Consider the following 21,547-nt stretch of genomic DNA (forward strand, 5'->3'; position numbering starts at 1 on the left):
CGAATACGAGTTGGATCTGAAAAAATATGAGAGGACCAACTGTGTACAAAGATCTCTGTAACCTGTAGCTTATGCTGCTCAGTAACAGACTGCCAAATAAGCCAAGAGGGAGCTATATGTATGCCTGATGCAGTCTTCCATAGCAGCAGGTCTGATTCATTTTTCTGTCCTTTCCTCTTACTCCTGGTGCCTCCTACTTGTCTGAATATGCATCACCACAACCACTTCTGGACTATAGGTATTACTTATGTCTATTGGACAGTAACAGCACTGACTTCTGTAGCAACAGTCTCTTCCAGCCATGCTGTGCTGTATATTATATTAAAGACTTCTAGAATTATACACTATGAATAAAACAAATAAGAATAGGGAGGAAAGCAGATCTAGAAAACCTACATATCCTCAGCAATTGACGATCCTGAAAATTGAATTTTTCTGCTTTTTTTTTTTTTATGTTTCTTTAGAGCTTAAAATATCCTTTGCAAATGAAATAATTATCCAGAAGATTATATCATTGTTAAGTTGCTACAAAATGTAACTGTAGCTAAGCAAGGCCTTGGATTAGATTTTTAGCTTGAATTTGCTCAAACGGAACTTTAGGCTTTTCTTTTAAAGAAATTCCCCTTGTGTGTCTAAGCACAGAAGAGGAAGGAAACTGCTTAACTTCTCTGCAGTTTGGAGTTTGGCTAAACGTGTTTGTGACATGCAGATGATCGCTTTCTCTTGCAGCATTTTAATGATGTGACTCACTAAACTCAGCCACCTTCCTGTAAATTTTCCTCACTTGCTTCCTCTTAGCTTATTTTCACCTCATTCAATAACTATTAACATAATTCTGTTGTTAGAAGATAGTAGGGGTTCATTGCTACTCTCCTACAGCCACTCTCTACCCTGATGTAGTCACCTGTCTGCATAAATTGTTCTGGTTAAGAAAAAGCAATTTTCAAAATGCAGAGATTTTAACAGCCAGATTAGTAGTTGGTGTAAATGAGCTTAGCTCTGAGCCATGGTGTTTTTCCAGTAGTGATTGATTTACCCTAGATGTGGCTATGTTGGGATTAGAAAGTCTGCAAAGCAATTATTCTTTATTTCCTTTTACCTTTGCTCACAGCATCTTCAGAGCTGCCACCCCCTCAAACATCTGGGCACAGACTTGCAAAAAATCAACCTTGTCCAGCTGTGCTTGCTTACCGTCAGGGACTCAGACTCAGCCTGGCCTCCCAGGAGTGGCTTTTCTTGTAGAAGCCTGAGGGGCTCAGCTGAGTCACAATAAGAGTTTCACATGGTATTAAGTACCTTTGGGAGCTCTGGTCATTTCACAGAATCACAGAATCGTAGGGGTTGGAAGGGATCTCCAGAGATCATTGAGTCCAGCCCTCCTGCCAAAGCAGGTTCCCTACACCAGGTCACACAAGTAGGTGTCCAGGCAGGTTTTGAACATCTCCAGAGAAGGAGACTCCACAACCTCCCTGGGCAGCCCGTTCCAGTGCTCCGTCACCCTCACCGTGAAGAAGTTTGTGTGCACATTTGTGCAGAATTTCCTATGCTGCAGTTTCTGGCCATTTCCCCTTGTCCTTTCTCCACACACTGCTGAAAAGAGTCTGGCCTCGCCACTCTGCCCCCCACACCTTAGATATGTATAGACCTGGATCAGGTCCCCTCTCAGTCTTCTTTTCTCAAGGCTAAACAGACCCAGTTCACTCCGCCTTTCTTCATAGGGGAGATGCTCCAGGCCCTTCACCATCTTTGTGGCCCTCCGCTGGACTCTTTCCAAGAGATCCCTGTCTTTTTTGTACTGGGGAGCCCAGAACTGGACACAGTACTCCAGATGAGGCCTTACCAGGGCAGAGTAGAGGGGGAGGATCACCTCCCTTGACCTGCTGGACGCACTCTTTTTAATGCACCCCAGAATGCCATTGGCCTTTTTGGCCACGAGGGCACACTGCTGGCTCATGGCCAACCTGTCGTCCACCTGGATGCCCAGGTCCCTCTCTGCAGAGCTCCTCTCCAGCAGCTCATCCCCCAGCCTGTATTGGTGCATGCAATTATTCCTCCCTAGGTGTAAGGCCCTACACTTGCTTTTGTTGAATCTCATCTGGTTTCTTACTGCCCAGCTCTCCAGCCTGTCCAGTTTAAACCAGTTCAGCAGTTGACTAATGCATGATTCATTTTTAGGCATGATAATTCAGGAGGGGCTGCAACAAAACCCACACTGAGGTGTTTCTGCTGCTTTTAATTACTGTTTTAGGGAGCCAAGAACTCTTGCAGAGGAGAAAAAAATAACCATCTATGATAACCTCAGCAAAGTCCAAGTTTTTCACTTTTGGACTGTGACACTGTAAGCTATGGCAACTGGGACTGCAGACAGATATGAAATAGATGATGATACGGCAGTATAAGCAAGTGATCCAGTATTGCAATCCAGAGCCAACTGTGTTATGCTAGAGAGGAAGGTGGGCCAAATTCATCCATTGTGCAATTCGTGTTCTTTCTCTCTCTCTCTTTTCATTTATTTTTTATATCTGCCAAGAGAGCAGTTCAGAGAACATTACACTGTCATAACATTGTACTCCATTGGCAATATTCCTTAATTGTAGTAATAATACATAATCAGCCATATACATATGCATTAATATATTAGCTGCGTAGCTTCATCACTAACTTTTTTTTTTTTTTTTAGCAACTAACAACAGCTATGTTTGGCTGCCTCATCACCTGGACTTCAAGATGTGAATTTCTTTCTATGACATTCTGGGGGTGTATGTTACCTTTATAATAAGAGCCAGTTATGTTTCTGTCAGAAATCCGTGAATTTTTATTGTGAAGTCTATAATTTTTGTGCAGTGAGATTTTTTCAGAGCTCCAAACAGTACTGCAAAGATCTCATTGATGTGGCTGGTAAAGGGCAAATTGCTGGCATGTTCACCTCTGAGAGGAATTTAAGGACACCTAAAACTATCACTCTTTCTGCCTCCAGGTGTTTGTACTTAGAGTTCTGAGAAAAAGGCCTTGCTTCGAGGTGGCCAGAGCCTGATGAAGACTTTGCTGTGACACCTTGAATGTACCTGTTGAGTCTGTGAGAGCAAGCATTATTCTCCAAGCAGAGAAAGGCAGCTTTTGAGTGGCAAAGAACATATTGGTTTACTAAGAAAAAAAAAAAAATGAAATAATTAGTCTTCACAAAAATTAAAAGAGCAGAGAGGCAGCTGCTCAGCTATGTTGAAGCAGAACAACTTCAGCTGGTCACAGCTGCTCTTTGAGGGTGTGTAAAATTTAACATAGCTTTCTAAGTTTCACCAGCCATTCACTATCACAGACTGTGGTACTTGAATATGGGTCTACAGGAATTCAACCACATACTGCTGTCCTACATATTAGAGTCACAGCTTGCTCTTACAACTTGAGAGCCAGCTGAAGAGAGGACATCAGTGTCTATGAAAAACAGATACCAGGGAAAAAAAGTCTCATGATGTGTACTCAAGATGTTCATACTAGAAGGATATAGCACCAGCTGAGGTAACAGTGAAGCTAAAAGAAAATAAATAGTGGAGACCAAAAACTTATGCCTGCCTCTGAAAGCCTTGAATGACATCTGCTAAATGGCAGTGCTACTCAATTTGCAAACAAATAGCTAAAAAGGGCATGGACATGTAGAATGAATGGATAACCTTTTTTCTGTGCTTTATAGAGGTGAAGTATGGGACGGTGGAAGGAATGACATTGGTAAAGGAACTAACTTTGAAGTGATACAGAAAAATGAACAAGGGAGGAAAATAAAGGGAATGGGAAGAAATGGAGCAAGAAGAACATTATTTTGTGTAAATTAAATTTAAATAAAAAAGGATGACACTGGCTCAGATCTTGTCATACTAAGGTATTTTAAGGCCAACAGTAATAAGAGAATTATATATAATGTGAATGCCCCAGGAGTGCCAAGCACACCTTTTCTCTTTTCTAATAATGAAGCTGCTGAAGCACATTTGTCATGAAGATGAATAAACACTCTCTATACTGACCAAAGAGGTAGTCTGGGTCACTTCGTATCTTTAGAGCTCATTTGCATCAAGGTGAAGAGTAGTGAAGTCTAGTGGGGAAAAAAGAAGGAAGAAAATGGGATGGTGACTTCATCACCTCCCTGAACAGCCTGTTTCAATGCCTGGCCACTATTTCAGAGAATACTTTTTTTTTTTCTAATAATCAACTGAAACCTATCTGGTGTAACTGGAAGTTGTTCTCTCTCATCCTATCACCATTACATGAGAGGAGAGGCTGATGTCCACCTTGCCACAATGTCCTTTCAGTTGTACAGGTCTCCTCTCAGGTCTCAGCTTTCCTCACAAGACTTGGCAGGCAACGTTGATGGTAGGTGGACAGTTGGACTAGACAATCTTAGAGGTCTTTTCCAACCGTAATGATTCTGGGAAAGAAAAGAAGGAAAGAAAAAAGAAGGGAGGAAGGAAGAGATAAAGAAAAGAAGAAAGAAGGAACAAAACAAAATAAAGGAAGAAAGAAAATGGAAGAAAACCTCAGAACTGATGGGTTGACTTTTGACCTGTCTTTTGAGTCTCCTTTAATGGGCCTAGCAGAGGTTCCTTTTCTGTGACTTGCTATCTCCAGACTGCTGTAGAATTTTTCTTCCACTCATGTGCAATCAGCTCAACAGTATGCAGAGAAACTATATTTGAATAGTAACAGGCATAAAGGAAAACTGTGAAACGCCTGTATACAAGTTTATCATGGGTGTTGGAATATGTATGATGTCTTCTTTCTAAGGGCTAGAAGATTTTGTCACTTAAAAGAAAGGGAAGAATGAATCAATAACATGCATTAAATCTGGCAACGTTAAAAGAACAATTTATTCTATTCTCAGAGGAATACAACATGGTAATGCCGTTACTGGACGTGGCTTAGTTTTGGCTGATACTGTCACATTCCAGCAGCTACCAAGACAAAGGTGTTTATGAACCAGACAGTTGCATAGAGGCATGTTGGCAAAATGCTACTGATGTCACAGGGCAGATGCAAGACAGGACAGGCAATAGCCACAAAGGCAATTGGTTTGTAGGATTATAGACAGGGGAATTCTTGTTTCTGGTCTCACATAGTCTGACTCTGAAAGCTTCAAGGAAGAAATAGCAATATATTTTTAGCTTTCTGGAAAAAAAAAAAGAAGTCCAAGAATGACTTGTGCTGCCAAGAAAAACTGAACAGTGCACTGCCACAGGATATAGAAATCCATGGTACATATTTGATCGCAAATATTTAGACTCATTAATTCACATTCAATCATTATTAAATATGATCATTTGGATGTGTCTTGTCAGAAAGCACCTGAATATTATCAGATGTTCTTTGTCAGATGTGATTCATTTTAGAGTGGTAATTTCTTCACATGCTTTCCCTGTGTAATTGGACAGCAGCAAGGCCGGGATGCTGTAGTCCAGATGAAGCTCTAGTCTGACCTCCTGTGGCCTTTCTCCTCTTCTTATCAGAGCAAAACCATGCATCACACTGAAAGCAAAAAATGGTCATGTGGTAGAGTATATTTGTTCCAGAAATTGCCATTCTAATGCATGATGCTGAGAGGTAGCTGCCCTTCAGCTCTCTTGGACTCCAAACAGATAAAATATCAGTCCCAAAAACCATTCTAGACACATCCTTAGACAAACAGACCCTTATCGCAAAGGCAAAGTTATTAGCTGTTCTCTTACTTGTCCTTGAGGGAGCACAGCTATAGCCCATGGTGTTCTGCGTGACCCCTGGTCCCATAAAACCTTTTCTGTCTGCTTAGCATCTCTCAGCACAGACAGCACTACTGAGCTTCCATCAGACAACCCACAGTGCTTAACACTGACGGAGCAAGATTTTGCCAGTCCAGGGCTTAGCACTGCAGTCTTGCTATAAGATGTACTTATTATTACTGTATAGTTTCTAACAGCACGTTTTCCTATAGGAATAATTCCGACTTTTGACTAGTCTGTGTAATGATGGGGCAGTTATACTCACAGAGCGGCAGTTGTATGTATAAGCAAATACTTTTTCAATACCACCCAGAGAGAAGAAAGGGATATTTGTCTCACCAACTTTTTCTAGAGAAACTTAGGTATTTGATTGAGACCTAAATAGAAGCAATGATCTTCACTTTGTGTTAATCCTTAAAGAGAGCTGCTTGCAATCTTTTTTGTGTCTGGGGAAGCCTATATGTTTTCCTGTGGATGCCTGCATGGATAAATTAAATCTAAGCCCACCAACACTCAGTCTGCTGGCTTTAGTCACCTTTTAAATGACCCTGAAACGTAGTCCTTGGGTCACTGTCCTGTTACCCAGGTTATGGAATCACTACTGTAATTCTTCAAAATTTGGAAGCACCTTGATGTTTGAAGAGGGTGGAGAAGTATAAGTCTGCATTATGAGTCTCATCACAAAGTCATCCCTTGGATTTGGCATCAAGCGCAAGCCTTTCCTTCTGCATGAAGAAGGGGTGATAAAGCAAGCTAAAGTCCTTTTTTGCCAAACAAAGGTGGACTTTGTATGCGCAGAGCAGCCTCTCCTGAGAACAGTAGTTGTATCTCAGTTGTCACTTTGTCCACGGCAAGTGTGAATTGAACTAAGAACAAGAGGAAGAGGAGCAGGAAAGAGGAGTAAAACAGTGCCAGGGTGAGATCCTGTTGCCTTCTGTAAGTACAGCCGGTAGTTAAGCACCAGGGAGACAGATGAAGTGTAAGGAAATGGATAAACCTGGAAAAATTAAGCAGCAGCTGCTTGCCTTTGAATAAACTCACAATGCAGGTTGGAAGATTTCCAATCACAAAAAGGGAGAAGTTTGGGAACAGCCTTCAAAAGGAAGACTGAAGCAAAATGTATAGCATTTAAGATGGAGACTGATTGTTTTACACAGTACATGTCATGGCAGCCAACAGTCACAGCAGTCACAGCAAACAATTTCTGCACAGGACCTTTTCCAAATTCCTATGTTGTCATAAAATTGAGATGAATTCACAAACCTGGCTACAAGAGAAGAATTACAGATGAACAGAGCAGAAGTTTAGATCAAAAACATGTATGCAGTCAGGAAAGCATCTGTTGCTGTGCAACAAGTTTTTTGATAGTATGTCGTGTTTGAGATATGAGGGGGAGTTTCAAGATGCAAGAGGGGAACCCAGAGCCTGGCAGCATTTCCAGAATATGCTGTAGTCTAACCAGCACAAAAATCTGTTCTGCCACTGAATCTCTAATGCTGAAAAAGGCTTGTGGCAAAATGACATCCAGGTAATATTGGTCAGTGGCTCAGGTGTAGCTTTTGTATATTAGAATGTGAAATGAGTTGAATAATTGTTTTTTCTGTTATTAATTTTTGTAAGTGTGTGGGTGTAGACAGGCAGGTGCTTGAGATTGCTGGTTAGTCTGTTATTGCTCAAGCCCAGCCACAGATTCGGTGAATTGAATGCACAAGGTCAACAGAACAGCAAACAAACAGGTAAATGGGGTCAGCGTGTACCTACAGCTGTGTTACAGATGAGAAAGCACAGGACGAGATGTCGAGACTTGCCTGAGCTGCAGGCAGCATGAGGCTGCATGGCCAGGGTTGAACAGCCCTGGTGTGACCAGCACTGCCTGTAGGGAGTTGATTGCAAAGGGCTGGTCTACCGAGAAGGCAACAACAGACAAGTTGGCATGACTGAGAAGTAGGTTGCTTGCTTTCTGGACTTTCTGGAAACAGGAAAGATCATATTTGAACTCATAATTGGGAGTGACTGGAATTAATCTACAGTGTCTGACCTACTCAACAAGCAATGACCATTCTTATTCCTGTCTAGTGCTGTACTTAGTGATGGCCCGAACATCACCATCTAAACATTGTCCTCTATCTCAAGAGCCCAAATCCACTGGCTGAAACAAGGATTTCTGTGCCTTCCTTATGAGTATATCCTTGCAGCTTCCTCATGCAAACAATGACAGGAAGGCATCCTAATGAGCAACAACTCCAAGTTCTTCCACATGAAGTCATTTCAGTTTTCTTATTGCAATTTAGCATTTTTATTACGTAATATATGTAAAGTAGTTGCATATTTTCAGTCATTCCTGCCTCCTCCATGCTTCCAGGCAGCCTTTTTCTCCTCTCTAGCAGCTGCCTTGGGCTACATGTCCATTCAGAAAGTGTTGAAAGTGGGTTCTCAAACCATTTGACAAAGCATTGTTGTCACACGGGAAACACTTCAGAAACAGTTTTAGAAGTTTATTTCACTAGCTGAAAAGCCAAGGTGCAAGCTACTTTTCTGTGACTCCTTCAGTCATTTCAGTAACTCCTCACTGTAATACAATTTGAGCAAGGTGGTGGGAGGAGATCAGTAAAGGTCGCCAGCTATATCCAAAGATTTAAGAGTAATTCCAGCAATAAAATGCATGATAAGTATATTGGGGCTAGGAGTCTGTGCAGCTTACTGGCCTCCTTGGAAAGAAGGGCAAAAATGTGCCAAAAAATAAGCCCTTGGCTGCAGCTTTCCACAGGCCAGCCCCCAGAGCCCCTCCTCTGTGTACACCCAGTCAAAGAATAAGGCTGCTGTTTCTTCTTCATCTTCTCTTTGCTCACAGTTTGGGTTTTCCTTCAATTAAAGAGAGGATTCTGTGGGTAGAGATGCATGAAAAATTAAAATGTGTTATTACTTATTCCCCTTTTCAACCATTTCCTTCCCTGAGGGTTATCTGCTTCTTAACTTTACCTGGTGACATGAGTGAATTGTTCATTTCTTTCATTAATCTCCATCCTACACAAACCTCTCTATTCAGAGAGGTTATCAAAATTAAAATATCAGTCTTTTGTCTGGGAATGTTTCCTTACCTATTATCACACCAAGGATTAAGAGAATTGAAAGAAATGCAAAGAGTGGAAGAGGGAGGGAAAAGAATTTTTGCCCAGGAAGAGGGAGGAGAATTTTTTTAATTGGAAAATGCAGTGATAAAATCATGAAATTAATGAAGTGAGCAAGCTCAAGGTCAGTGCAGTACCTGAAGATACCTTAAGCACATTTTCTAGTTTGGTTTTTAAGAAAACAAAGCTGATCTGATCAGCCAGTCTGTGCACAACTGTCTGTTTGCTTTTCCATTCCCCATTCCACCATGATTTTCAAACCAGTTGGCAGATTTCAGTCAAATATAAGAGAAGGGTGATAGTTTACAAAATAGTACCCTGTCTCCCCTTTTCACAAGAAAGCCACAGGCAGGGCTTTGGGACCGGACTCCAACAATTACACTGTTTTCCCAACTGATTTTGATACTCTCCAGTGACTTCTAACTGGTGCCCAGCACCCTGTGTGTTGCCACCAAGGCACCCCATGAGAGGAGGACTGCAAGGGAGGGCAGCACTGATTTTATAACTACTGGAGCACCTAATATCAGGCGGAGGACTTAGGTCTTGTAGTTCTATTGTTCAAGCAAACTGAAACAAATCCACTGGAAATTCTGTTTTATTACTTCTTCAGCTCGTAGAGCTCCTTGGCTTTGTTAACATTACAGCACATCAAGTTAGCAGCAGCCTCTTAAACATCCTGATGTCTTACACTTGGAAATGGGGAGCTCCTGCACTGTGAGTGGTCTTAGGCTCAGGAAAAGAAAGCATCTGCACGACAGATCATGAATAATTAATCCTGATGACAGTGACCCACAGATGTGACGTCGCCATTGGGCACATTAAGTTGCTGAGCACCCCTTGGGGGGATGTTAGGAGATGTGTTACCTAGGGAACTCGAAGATATTAATTCATAATTTATTATATGAGGGAAATAAGAAACTAGAGAAGTCCATACAATTCTGATCAGATTTCATTTCTCTTTAGTCTCGCCTAGAAGGCCATTCAAGTGGTCTTGAGTTCTTATATAAAAATATGAACTCTCTACAGGGAACATTCTTTTCTGTGTGCAAAATTCAAAATTACTGTACCTAATATTAACAGCTAGATCTATTTTAATTATTAGAACTTACTGAAGCATGAGTCCAAAAATAACAGGTAAATCAGAGAGAGAGGGAGAGACCCAAAAGGCAAAACAGGTCACCAAGCTTCATTCAGCAAGTGGAAAACAGCTTGAATCCTGGTTCTCAAAGAATCTCTCTGAAGTTCAGTCTTGTGAAATCACACTTTGTCTCCTAACCCCTACACCAGTAGCATGTCCTGCAAGAATCTCTCTCTCTACAGAGAGTTCTTGGTGCTGATATCACCTGCAGTGCCTGGCTGCTGGATGTCTGTGGCTGAAAACCTCTTTTGATACCATCTTTTCTTTCCTCTTTAGTGTATGTGCTTTACTTTCCTTTTAGGAGTGAGTTTCTTTTGTTCCTCCTTTTTCTCCCCTGGTTTTGTTCCTCTCTTTTCTCCCCTAAATTGCACAGCTTTCTAGCAGCTTTTATCTTCCCTTTCTTTTCTTCTTTGAGTCTTTGAGTGAAAGAGAATCACGCACCTCTTAAGGGAGCAAGTTGCATGTAAAGTTTTCATCTTGAAATTGAATTAACTCTTTGTTGGATATCCCTATCTATAGCTCTTGGGGTAATAATCAGATTCTCTTCACCTTTGCTTAGGATCACATGATTTGGTAAGCACACCAAAGTGTCTTTTTGCACTCATTGCAGACAGAGTGTCTTGTACATGATACATCTGAGGAAGATTGTACTAAATAGTTTTATTTTTAGATGCTACTCAGCTGGAAGACACAATAACTGGGGCTTCTTTCTGAAAACAGCCCCTCAGGACTACCCTTGTATTTACATTTGATAACAATGTCAGCTTATCACTGAAACTTCTAGTCTAAGCAAACTTCTGCCAGTTCTACATACAGAATTCTACATACAGAAACACTTCAGAAGTTTTGTCCCATGTGGTCTTTTTATCATGTGCTGTACATGAAACTTCCACTCAAAGGAAGGCTATTCAGATGGCAGCTCCATCAGAAAAGAAAGGTTGGCATTGTAACTGAAACTCAACCCTCCCATCCATTATACTTGAGTCACTGATTCTATGGTGACCCATGGGGCTGAGGAAATAAGCAGGAACCAGGGGGACAGTGTAGTTACTGGGGATTTGAGGTAGAAGCTGGAAGGCAATCAGAGACTGGGGCTGTTGCCAATAGGACGAGGAAATATGGTCTGGCTGCATCTCTGTTGCAGACCTGTGCACTGGTAGGAGATACAGAGCTTCAGGCAAGTATCTGTTCTTATCAGAGGAGCGCTGGCAATGATATAGTAAGAAAGAGAGGATGTCTGCATTCCTCAGCTCTGGGAGCACATGTTTTTAGCTTGCAAGGCTTTCTTTTATTTCCTGAAATACAATTCACAAAGGCAGTGAGCCATCCTAGCACAAAGGCACAGTCTGGAAGGATATATCTGTGTACACATTATTAAACATTAAAAGAAAAGTTAGATTAGCAATAGCCCAAATAAAATGCATTGTGATTGAATCATTAATTTTAATAATAATTATAACCAGTACAATAATTTTGATGCTTTTTTCCTTTCACAGAGCTTTTATTATTCAGTGTGAGAACGATCAGAGAACTAGAAAACATGACCTGCAATGAAAGATTGAACTAATTGGCTCTGTGCAATCTGTGGAAGAGAAAATGAAGCAGAGACATGGTAATAGTTTTCAAATACATAAAAGACTGCTGCAGAGAAGAAGGCGGCACTTTGTTTTCTGCATCCATAGTGGATAAGACAAAAAATAGTGGGCTTTGTAGCAAAAATAGATTCTGGCAAGACTTTGGGTAGTTCAGTTAAAGACAGTAAAGTGATGGAATAGTCTGCTTGAGAAAGATCCATCAGGAGAGTTCTTAAGAGTTCAGATAAATGTCCAGTGGGCTGCCTGGCCTGCAGTAGGTGACATTTTATGGTGCCTTCCAACTCTCTTTTCTAATTTTCACCCACATTCATGAAGGCTGTGTTTCTGTTATAGAAAACCTCCTGTCTCACAAAATTGCAGTTAATGGCAATTCTGTCTTTGGCATCTGTCAGAAAAGAATTGGGCCTTTATATGTAGCCAGCAGGTTAAGGAAGTTAATCCTGATCCTCTACTCTGTGCTGGTGAGACCTCACCTGGAGTACTGCATCCAGATGTGGAGTTCTCAGTATAGGAGAGAGATGGACCTGTTGGAGTGCATCCAGAGGAGGGCCACAAAAATTATCCAAGGGATGGAACACCTCTCCTATGAAGACAGGCAAAGAGAGCTGGGGCTCCCATATCATATAACTTAGGAGTCCCTGTAGAGAACATGGTGTGGCCTTTCAGTATTTAAAGGGGAAGCTGTGAGAAAGAAGGAGACAGTCTTTAGCAGGGTCTGTTGTGATAGGACAAAGGCCAATGGCTTTAAACTGGAAGAGGGGAGATTTAGACTGGGTATAAGGAAGAAGTTTTTTATTATAAGGATAGCGAAGCACTGGAACATGTTGCATAGAGAAGTGATGAATGACTCTTGATGACATTCAAGGTTAGGTTGGATGGGACTCTGAACAACCTGATCTACCTGCTGGTGTTTCTGTTCATTGCAGGGGAGTTGGACTAGATGGCCTCTAAGGGTCCCTTCCAGCTCAAATCATTCTATGATTCTTTCAAGAATTGAGTACCAATTAGTGTGTACAAATAAATGTTTCTGAATGTCTTTTCTTCTTCATATGGTTTATGTCTTGCTGAAACTCATGAGATAATACCGTGGGCAAATGATGAGTGGCACATAGGGTAGTGGCTTCACAAACTAAAGTCTCGGATAAGAAAAACATTAATAATATTGCAGGAATTTCAGGAATATGAAAACTTCTAAGTATTTTTATATCAGGGACTTATTATATTAACTCCATACCCTATCCCTTTTTGGCAAAATCAGGGAACAAAGATGTAATCATACTGTCTGAATATCACATTACATGTATATGTAGAATTCCTCTGCTACCAAAGGATGAGCCTCCAAGTGGAAACCAGGCAAAAGAAGCCTACAGTACTATAGGGTATGATGGAAATCCTGCGGACTGCTGCAAGATCACACAACATCTTTGTATGAGAAGGTAGAGAGAAATATCATAACCGGTTAAAGTACAAGGGAAATTACAGCCATGGAGGGCATTGATATGTTTGCATCAGCCATTTTAAGCTTCTCAATTTATTTACTTTTATGGTTTTGAATTATCTGTTGAGAAAATTAGTCTTTCTTTGCATACTCGCTAAATGACGTGGTTACCTAACTTTGCTCCTAAATTATATCATATGAGAATCTCCCTTTGTAATTATCCTGGTACTTGACTGCTGTGCTGTGTTTGACATCCCAACTGATAAGCAGTGATTTCCTGAATCCAGAACTGATGATCCTTGATCTTCAGAGAAAATTGCATCAGTAGTTGGATTTCAGTAACACAGCTTGCAGCCAGTTTCTGGTCAGATCAGCACTACTACCAGTTGAAGCATCTGAAAGCATGATTTTAGTACTTCACAGTTTGCTCAGGGGAAAGCAATAATAATAGTAATACAAACCAGTTATAAAACTGGATTATTTTAATCCAGCCTTGATTCACTTGTATCTGCTCTTTCTCATGTGGCTGGGTTATCTGCTGTATATATGTGATATAAAAAGCATTTCATCTGTATGTTATATAGCATGCACCTAGTTTGAGATGAATGGAACTCTTTGTAGTTGCTAGATGATTAGAAACCAACAGGTAACTTCTTCTCAGATACTATGGCTATAAGTACTTTCTTCTCAAAAGAGCAATACTGGAAGAAAGAAGAGGCATTTCTGAGTTTCATATTACTCCTACCTAGGAGAGCCATATGGAATCTTGATAAACTGGGAAATGTGTAAGCACAATGAGCCCTTACAATGATTCATCTCTCTTCTAACATGATTGGTAATGAAATGTCATGGTAAGGTAACAGCCCAAGAGCCTGTTTGAAGCAAACTCATTTGGCAGAGATTCCTTACAGAGTCAACCAAGTAAGAGCCCAATGGGCAGAAATCAGAGTGTGAGATGTGCATATTATTCTTTCATATCTTACTGATTTACAGCATTCCACAGTCATTCTAACAGAGACACCTACAGCTTCAATTTCTTAAATACGCAGAAGAACTTGTTAAGTAGGAATTTCCACTCTGAAGTTTAGAGCACATCGTAAGCCCATGTTTGCTCCACACAGACATGAAAGAGAAATTCACTCAGTCAAAGGGTTTTGGAAGCTATTAGAAGAATTCCAGCTTTCAGCCAGAAAATAAGCTGGTGTTCAAAGCACTTAAGCATATATGTCAAAGGCATTAGTACATGCTTAAAGTCAACCCCTTTCCTGGCCTTAATTGATGCTTTTGCCTTCCTAATTATTAAAAGCTGTATCTAGGCCAACCCTGCAGTCCTGCAGAAAAATTGGAGGCTCCTGCTGATTTCAGTGGGATCTCAATGGTGTCTTGCTTGCTTTATCCTTTAGTCATGGCACTGTCAGGTTTAAATCTTTAGTGTATGTGCCAACCCTTACTTTCATTTTCTACTACCTCTCTGATTGATCTATGCAGAGATTTACTGTCATCAGTAGCTAACTGATAGATCTTGTGACAAAATCATATTCTTTAGCTCTCAATTGTCATGAAGATCTATTCTTTACACTCTCTCCCCTCCCTCCCTCAGCAGTTATTTGAATGGTTTCCAATTCAGGCAACAAAGTAATTAAGAGCACAGGATTTAACATTGACTGTAATAAGACTATCCATCCAAATTTGACTTGCATTACCTATTTTTGATTTTCCTCTGCAACACATTTACAAGGCCATACGGGTGTATTATCTCTGCATACTGTTCATTATCAACCATGACTGGAACAGGTGGCAACATACTGATGTGTGTTTAATAGAACAGAAGTTTGAATGCATATTTCAAAACTGGGCAAATGATTTCCTTTGTAACACAATCAAAACATGAGCAGTGACAATTTCAGGAATATGTTATCTTATCCCATCTTACTTTCATGTCCAGCATCTGCCAACTGCTATGTTATTTTTCAGACTTTTGCAGTCTTCATCAAATCCTACTGTCTGTGCTTGGAAAAATGGAATAAGAAGTCTTGGTACGCAACTTATTAGCATGTGGCTCTGCATGGACTGAATGACTGCTGGGTGACCTTCACCTTAGCCTTCTAGACCTTTCAGCCCATTTGCAGCCAGTGATAGTTGTTTGCACCTCAGATGCTCAGCATGGATGTCAGCCTTGTGCCAACATATTCCTACACTGCTGGAGAGAGTGCCTGATTTCACAGTCAGTTCAAAATGGCTCTAGCTGTGACTGTGAGTGCTACTTTATTTCTCTTACCTGGGAACCTGGACAGTTCATGTATCTTATACATCAAGGTGTCATGCTCCTAGCTGTGTGCCTTCATTTTCCCAGGCAAAATACAGAAAAGACTGGAGGTTTATTAATTCTATTGTCATTAGGTGCGTTTAGATATTGAACCCAGGCATTGGTGGCCCAGTTCTCTATACGATCTAAAGAAGGAGGGAGATGTGCACTTCCAGTATGGAGCATCAAGGTGAAATATGCAAGACACTCCTTAGTAGGTGGCATTCAAGACTTCCACACTAAAAGCTTTTCAGCTTTTACTCAGTGCTAGTGATGCCGGAATTTCTAGTCCTTCAAACTTAGATCCAATTTCCAGTTACTTCAGCAGCAATAAACTAAAACTCTTACAGTCTCATTGGTTTCAGCAGAATTATTCAAGCCTGTATAAAGCAAAAGTTGAGCTCCTTTCTTAAAACAAGCAGAACTAATTTAGATCTATTTAAATTTTGAATTTTTAAAAAGGATATGTAATTAAATTTAGCTAGAATATGTATATTTAACAAGTATATTTCAGAAATCAAGTAATTTGTAATTCTATATTTTTAAGGGTTTTTTTTTAAATTTCTTTGAACTTCATTGTCAGATAAGTAGGAAGTTAATTAATAGATTTCCTACAGAATCATCTCAGAGTATGTTTAGCCAATAGAGTTTATAAAACACTATGCATTAATATGAACTCTCCACAGCTCTGAAATCTTAATTCCACAGAATATTGGCAATAGTTTTAACAATATTTAATCTTTCCATTCACTTGTGTCTTTTATTTTGTCATGCTTTTTTCCTACCAGCATAGTCACTAAACATGTTCACAAATGAAATGTCAAAACACACCACAAATTGATTCTAGCCTGTCTGAAATTAATGTAGGAAGTGGGAAAACTAGACATTTTGAGCAGCGTGGGCCAATAAAAGTCTTCAAAATAGTGAATGACCACTTGACAAAGTAAATAATACATGGACTAAGCACTCCAAATACCCGAAGGAAAAGCATTTGAATGACAGAGATTTTATTTTGCACTTCTTTTTTTTTAATCAGTAGAGATGAGATATTTTGTTTGGTGCAAAAACCAAGCAATTTTTCATACCAGTGCACTAGATCTTCAGCCTGCAAACTGGGCGGGTGACAGCGTTTAGCACATACTTCTTCTACAGTTGTCACTCATCTAAACTTCTGACCTATGTTGTCAAATCTAAATGAAATTACTTTGTTACTTCAAGCTCTCATGCTTTGGAATTGTTTCAAATGGTCGTAAGTACACAAAGAATCAAACAAGTACAGCTGAACACTAACCTAGAAAGATAAATTCTTGATCAGAACCTTCTTTGAACTGCTGCATGTCTAGCATATCTTCAGCTGCTTTCTCCAATTTCTTCTGGGTTCAGGAGTTATACAGAGATGATAATACCATGAGAAGTAAATAGCCAAGAAGGTTTGGAAACATTAAAAAAAACTCTGTAGAATTGTTTACATCAGCCTCCACACTAATAAGGAAATTGACCTATTAATAAATGCCACACAGCCTTAATTAGTCATCTCATTGTTAACTGCAATGAAGTTGTTATTCATAGATATGTAAAATTAAAAAAGCAAGAGATTGAGAGTTAATGAGTTATTCTGTGCAGCTTCTCAGTAATGAAATAGTATTGAAAACTCAAAGTAGGGTGACTGCGACTGGGAGTCTAAGTCTAGTTCATTCTTTCCTCTTTATAATTATTTGATGATGCTTTGAGCACAACCAGTATTTGGACCATAGAGCCCCTCTGTAGAAAAACACTTGTCTTTCTGTTAGCTTTTGTGGGCTTCATTCAAGAAAAAATCTCCATTTTGCCTGACAAAGACAGGATGGATTACCCCCAATTATTGGAAACATATTCAGGAAAGTATGTTAACAACTTTCTTTGCAGCAATATTCTACCTCCAGTCCAGTGAAGTGTCCCTTTAGACATTTCTGACAGGTAGCAATGATGTTGTTATGATAAATTCTTGACTCTTGACTCAATCCTTTTATTCTCTAGGAAGGTCACTAATACAAGCAATTGACTGTATTTCATGTGGTTTATTTTCCCTATGACTAATTCATTAGCTAAGATGCCCACATTTATTTACTATATCTCAAACAGACTGATTAGATGGTTCCTGGATAGTGAAGGTCTGACCCCACATGCTGAACACAAGGCTCTACAGATTATTTGTTGCACTGTTGGCTGTCCAAACGTTGCTGGTTGCTTGCTTACTGCAAGTTGTTTTCTTTAGTTACTTGATCACAATGTACCTGCCAGGTGATATACCAATTTAAATGGATGTAGTTCTTGGTTCTGCATTATCTGCAAGAGTCTCTTCAGACAAAAAATTAATACATGGAATACTGTACTCAATAAAAAGACTCAATTAGACCCAAAAGGCACAAGTAGTCTAAAGGCAAAATCAACCATTAAGGACCCAGTCAAAAAAAGTATGAGTGCTGTTGATCTACCTCAAGCTGGAAATCCCAAGGCAAGGACATATTGTAATGACTGGCTGACAATGTGCTGTGGGAATACAAGAAAAACTGTTCAGAGCAGCAGCTATGGAGCAAGATAAACAGCATGAGAACAAAGGACACCTCTAGAAGAAGAAAGAACATCTCATGGCTCTGACTGGATAAGCGCCTGCATGAACGGTTGAAGAAGAGTGTTTGTAGAATGCTCTGTTGACATGTAAATGTGGATGGGAAAATTGTAGGGATGGATGGGAAAGCTAGAAAAAGAAATGTGAATACCTTGTGAAGGTTTATAAGAGATATGAGAACTTGTAATAAACAATTTCACATCTGAGTCCGTGCATCAGATGCTGCAATGTGCCATAAATTTCACTGCCCACATGGCAAAGCAAGGAAACTTTGTGCTTTCCTTTCCTTGCTTTCTATCAAATAGGTTTATATGAACACTCAAATGATTCTGTAAACACAGTAGCCTACAAACTGGAGTAGGAGTGTACCCAGAACAAACCTAAGTTACTTGCAATGGGGAGGAGAGTCTGGACTGCCTGGTCCATAAGGTCTTATGAGCAATAAACATGGTTCTCCTTGGCCATGTAATTGTCCATGAAGTATTGTCACTCAGCCTCAAAGATTCTTCTTAAAAGTCCAGGCAGAAATGCTGGCTTCATAGGGGTCACGTTTGATGCAAGATACAAGTAGGAGCTTTTGACAGGCTAACTTAGTGCAGTGTTGAATGGCTGTAGGACTCTCCCCTCAGCTGTCTCTGCCTAAACTTCCAAAAGCTTGTGCTATCCAGCTGGAGCCTGTGTGAACACAGTCACTTCTTCCTGGTTCTGCATCTTCCCTTACAAACAGCGGCCATAAATACTAAGAGCATTTAGCTCACAGAGATAAATCCTGAATTCAAAGAGCAAAGTCTGCCAGACTGCATAAAACCAGAGGCTGTCTCAGAGCATAAGCACAGCTGTACCTTTGCCCAATTTACAGAACATTCTGAAATGTACTTAAATAACAGTCTTTTTCACTACACTCAGTTATAATGGTCATTAGAGTACTCTGCATCAGCTTTCCTTGATGCTCTCATGAGTCTGAATAGTAGCAATTTATTACCCACAGGGCCATGCAGCTTCAATCTCCAGTGGCACAATGAGATTTCTTTCATTACTATAGAGACATTTTGGTATGTTCATTCACTTTCCCTGAAGATAGAAAAACTGCCCCTGTGAGAATTAAGTATAGAAAAGCTTCATGCAATACAATACACCTACTAAATTTTTCTCTGCTACTTTGCAGGATTTAGAAACAGATCAGACCATTTTCTCAATCCTGACTATTTTAGGAAGGGCTGGTCTGAACTGTCATTTACACCATTATGTCCCCAAGACGGATCCTTTTGAGACTTTCCTAGTGAAAGCAAAAACAAAAGGACATTCCAGAATGCAAATAACATTTACTTTCTCTGAGGGTCACCTATGATGCAGAACAATTTTTTGCCCAAGTGATACATGTCTTTTGACTCAGGACTCCTTTTAAGCAGAGCTAGATGGTCCCTGAAAACTTGTAGACAAGCAGAGAACCAGTATGACAAGCTTTTCTGAATCATCAAATTTTCTTTGAAAATTCTGCCTACTTTTGAACCATTTATTTAGAACATATCCTAAGTGCAGACAAAACATAGATTCATGTATTTTTCTTTTCTCAATCTGTTCCGCAATCAAAATCTTGTATCTCAATTTTTAATCCTTTTGTGCAGAATAGAGTGGCTACAACATGAGTCTCAAAGCAGCATTCCTAGAGATTCCCAGATTCTTCTAAGAAACCAATTAATACCTGAGTGATTTATAAAATGGGAAAACACTGCTATTGCAACACACTAGAGGCCTATACTTTAGGACTAAGAAGTGGCTGAATAATGAGTCAGTCATAAAGTTTGTGGCCTGTGCAAAAATAAGATGTGGTTGAGTTGCCTATTCTAATGTAGTCAATAGAGACAGAGTAAGCACATCCTGGTATGCTTGAACAGAACAATTATTTTCTGCTACAATTGAAATTAATTATCAAATGCCAAGTGAAAGGCTCTGTCATCATTCATCAGCAAAGATTCGTGCACAGAGTTAGAAAAGTTTGCAAGATCAAACATTTAAATAGGAATGCAGTCTTCATGCCAACAATGAACACATTGAGCACTTTCACACACCTGAATGAAGTTTGCTTTCATCTTCACTACTGGTACTTTGAGTTATCACTGTGGTGGTATTGCCCTTCACCTTTTTAAAATTTTCTTGGCTGGAAAGCTGTGCAAAAACTGGTGGGTTTTGCAGTGTGTGGGCCAGTGGGAACATCAGCCATTGCATCCTGAGGAATTCAGAAAGGAGTCCCATGGGCAGGGCACAATCCACAACTGCAGACTCATTTGTGGTAGGCTAGGAAGTAGTGAGGAAGTAAGAAACCATCTACTCCTAATCAAAGGTTCATGTGACCTTGTCCAGCCAAATGGCAATAAGGTCCCTGACAGGTCACAGTGTAAGGAAGAGTATATGTGGTGAAGAAAACAAAATGAAACTCACCCTGCTACAAAGCAAAAAGAGCGAGCAAAAACAGGCTAAAAATGAATCATATTGGATTCCTCGTAATGATGCCTTCTTATTTAGCTAAAGACAGAGTTGATATTACTGCCAAACTTACAAGCTCTGTTAAGTAAATTACACTGATAGATAAGAAGCTACAGAAAGTAAAATATAAAAGAGGGTTACATTATACTAATAGCATTAAATCCCAGGATTTAACATGTACAGTTTAAAATGCTATCAAGAAGAGATAGTCAAACTTGTTAATTCATTTCTTCTAGGCATAAAATGTCAATCTTACCAAAATGATCTCCTTGGTACATAGAGCATGCACTACCAGAAGTAAAATCACTTTGCACATTTTATTTTTTGTGCATGTGAGGCATGCACACATGCATGTCCCAGTCTCAGGGTTGCAATGCATACTAAACAGCTTTGACTGAGAATTCGTTTAGTGCTTAGTGAATAGATCTTATATTAAAAACATGTATGCATCCTGCAGTTCTGCTAACGCTTTCAAGTCACATGCTCAAGGGCACATATTCTAAATGGTTAACTGTTTCAGATAAAACCACATGGATACTCAAGAGCATTACAGTGAGCCTGGGCTAAAACTCATGCAGCCTCTCTGTGCCCCTCACAACTTGACATTTCATCATACTCCAATAGCAATTAGTTCCCCACTATTGCAATGGCATGCAGTCCCCAAGGAATCCTCTCAGCTCTTCTGTAACATGGTGAAAGGAGGAAGAGCAGAAGGGGGAGATGAAATGGAATAATTATTCTGAAACAGGTTCCACTCTTGTTTTGTAATAATCTTCCTGATTCTGTGTCTCTCATTCTAATAAAGAAATGATCTCACCAGAAAAACCTAAATGCTTGAAAAGATCTTGTTGTTGTTGTTGCTGTTGTTTTAAGAAATAGATGAATATATAAAAGCATTAAAAGTGCACATGCTGTTTCAGAAGTTCTGAAGAAAATGAAGGGGAGTAAGCAGGTAGGGGAATGAACAAACATTTCCCCCAGGCCCGTTTCCTGACCTGATCAGTTCTCTGCTTGTCATTTGCGGCTTTAAATGGTCACGATCCCTGTGTAAGGTCAGACTTTCTGGTTGAAAACTAAAGCTGTTGCTCAGACTAGAGATTAATACCTTAA

The 21,547-nt window shown here is 39.9% G+C and overlaps 1 long non-coding RNA gene across 26 annotated transcripts in view; it reads left to right on the top strand.

Annotated features, from left to right (window-relative positions):
• LOC116217324 (uncharacterized) overlaps positions 1-21,164 on the top strand; it is a 353,825-nt gene extending 332,661 nt beyond the window's left edge. For 22 of the 26 annotated variants that reach the window (XR_014887246.1, XR_014887237.1, XR_014887255.1 and 19 more), the window contains one exon: positions 11,504-12,638. This is a non-coding gene — a long non-coding RNA (uncharacterized LOC116217324). The other 4 variants (XR_014887241.1, XR_014887240.1, XR_014887236.1 and 1 more) reach the window with 3 other exon arrangements.
• Positions 21,165-21,547: the final 383 nt, after the last annotated feature.

The sequence above is a fragment of the Meleagris gallopavo genome, chromosome 1, assembly GCF_905368555.1.
Source record: "Meleagris gallopavo chromosome 1, MGAL_WU_HG_1.1, whole genome shotgun sequence".
Classification (NCBI taxonomy): domain Eukaryota; kingdom Metazoa; phylum Chordata; class Aves; order Galliformes; family Phasianidae; genus Meleagris; species Meleagris gallopavo.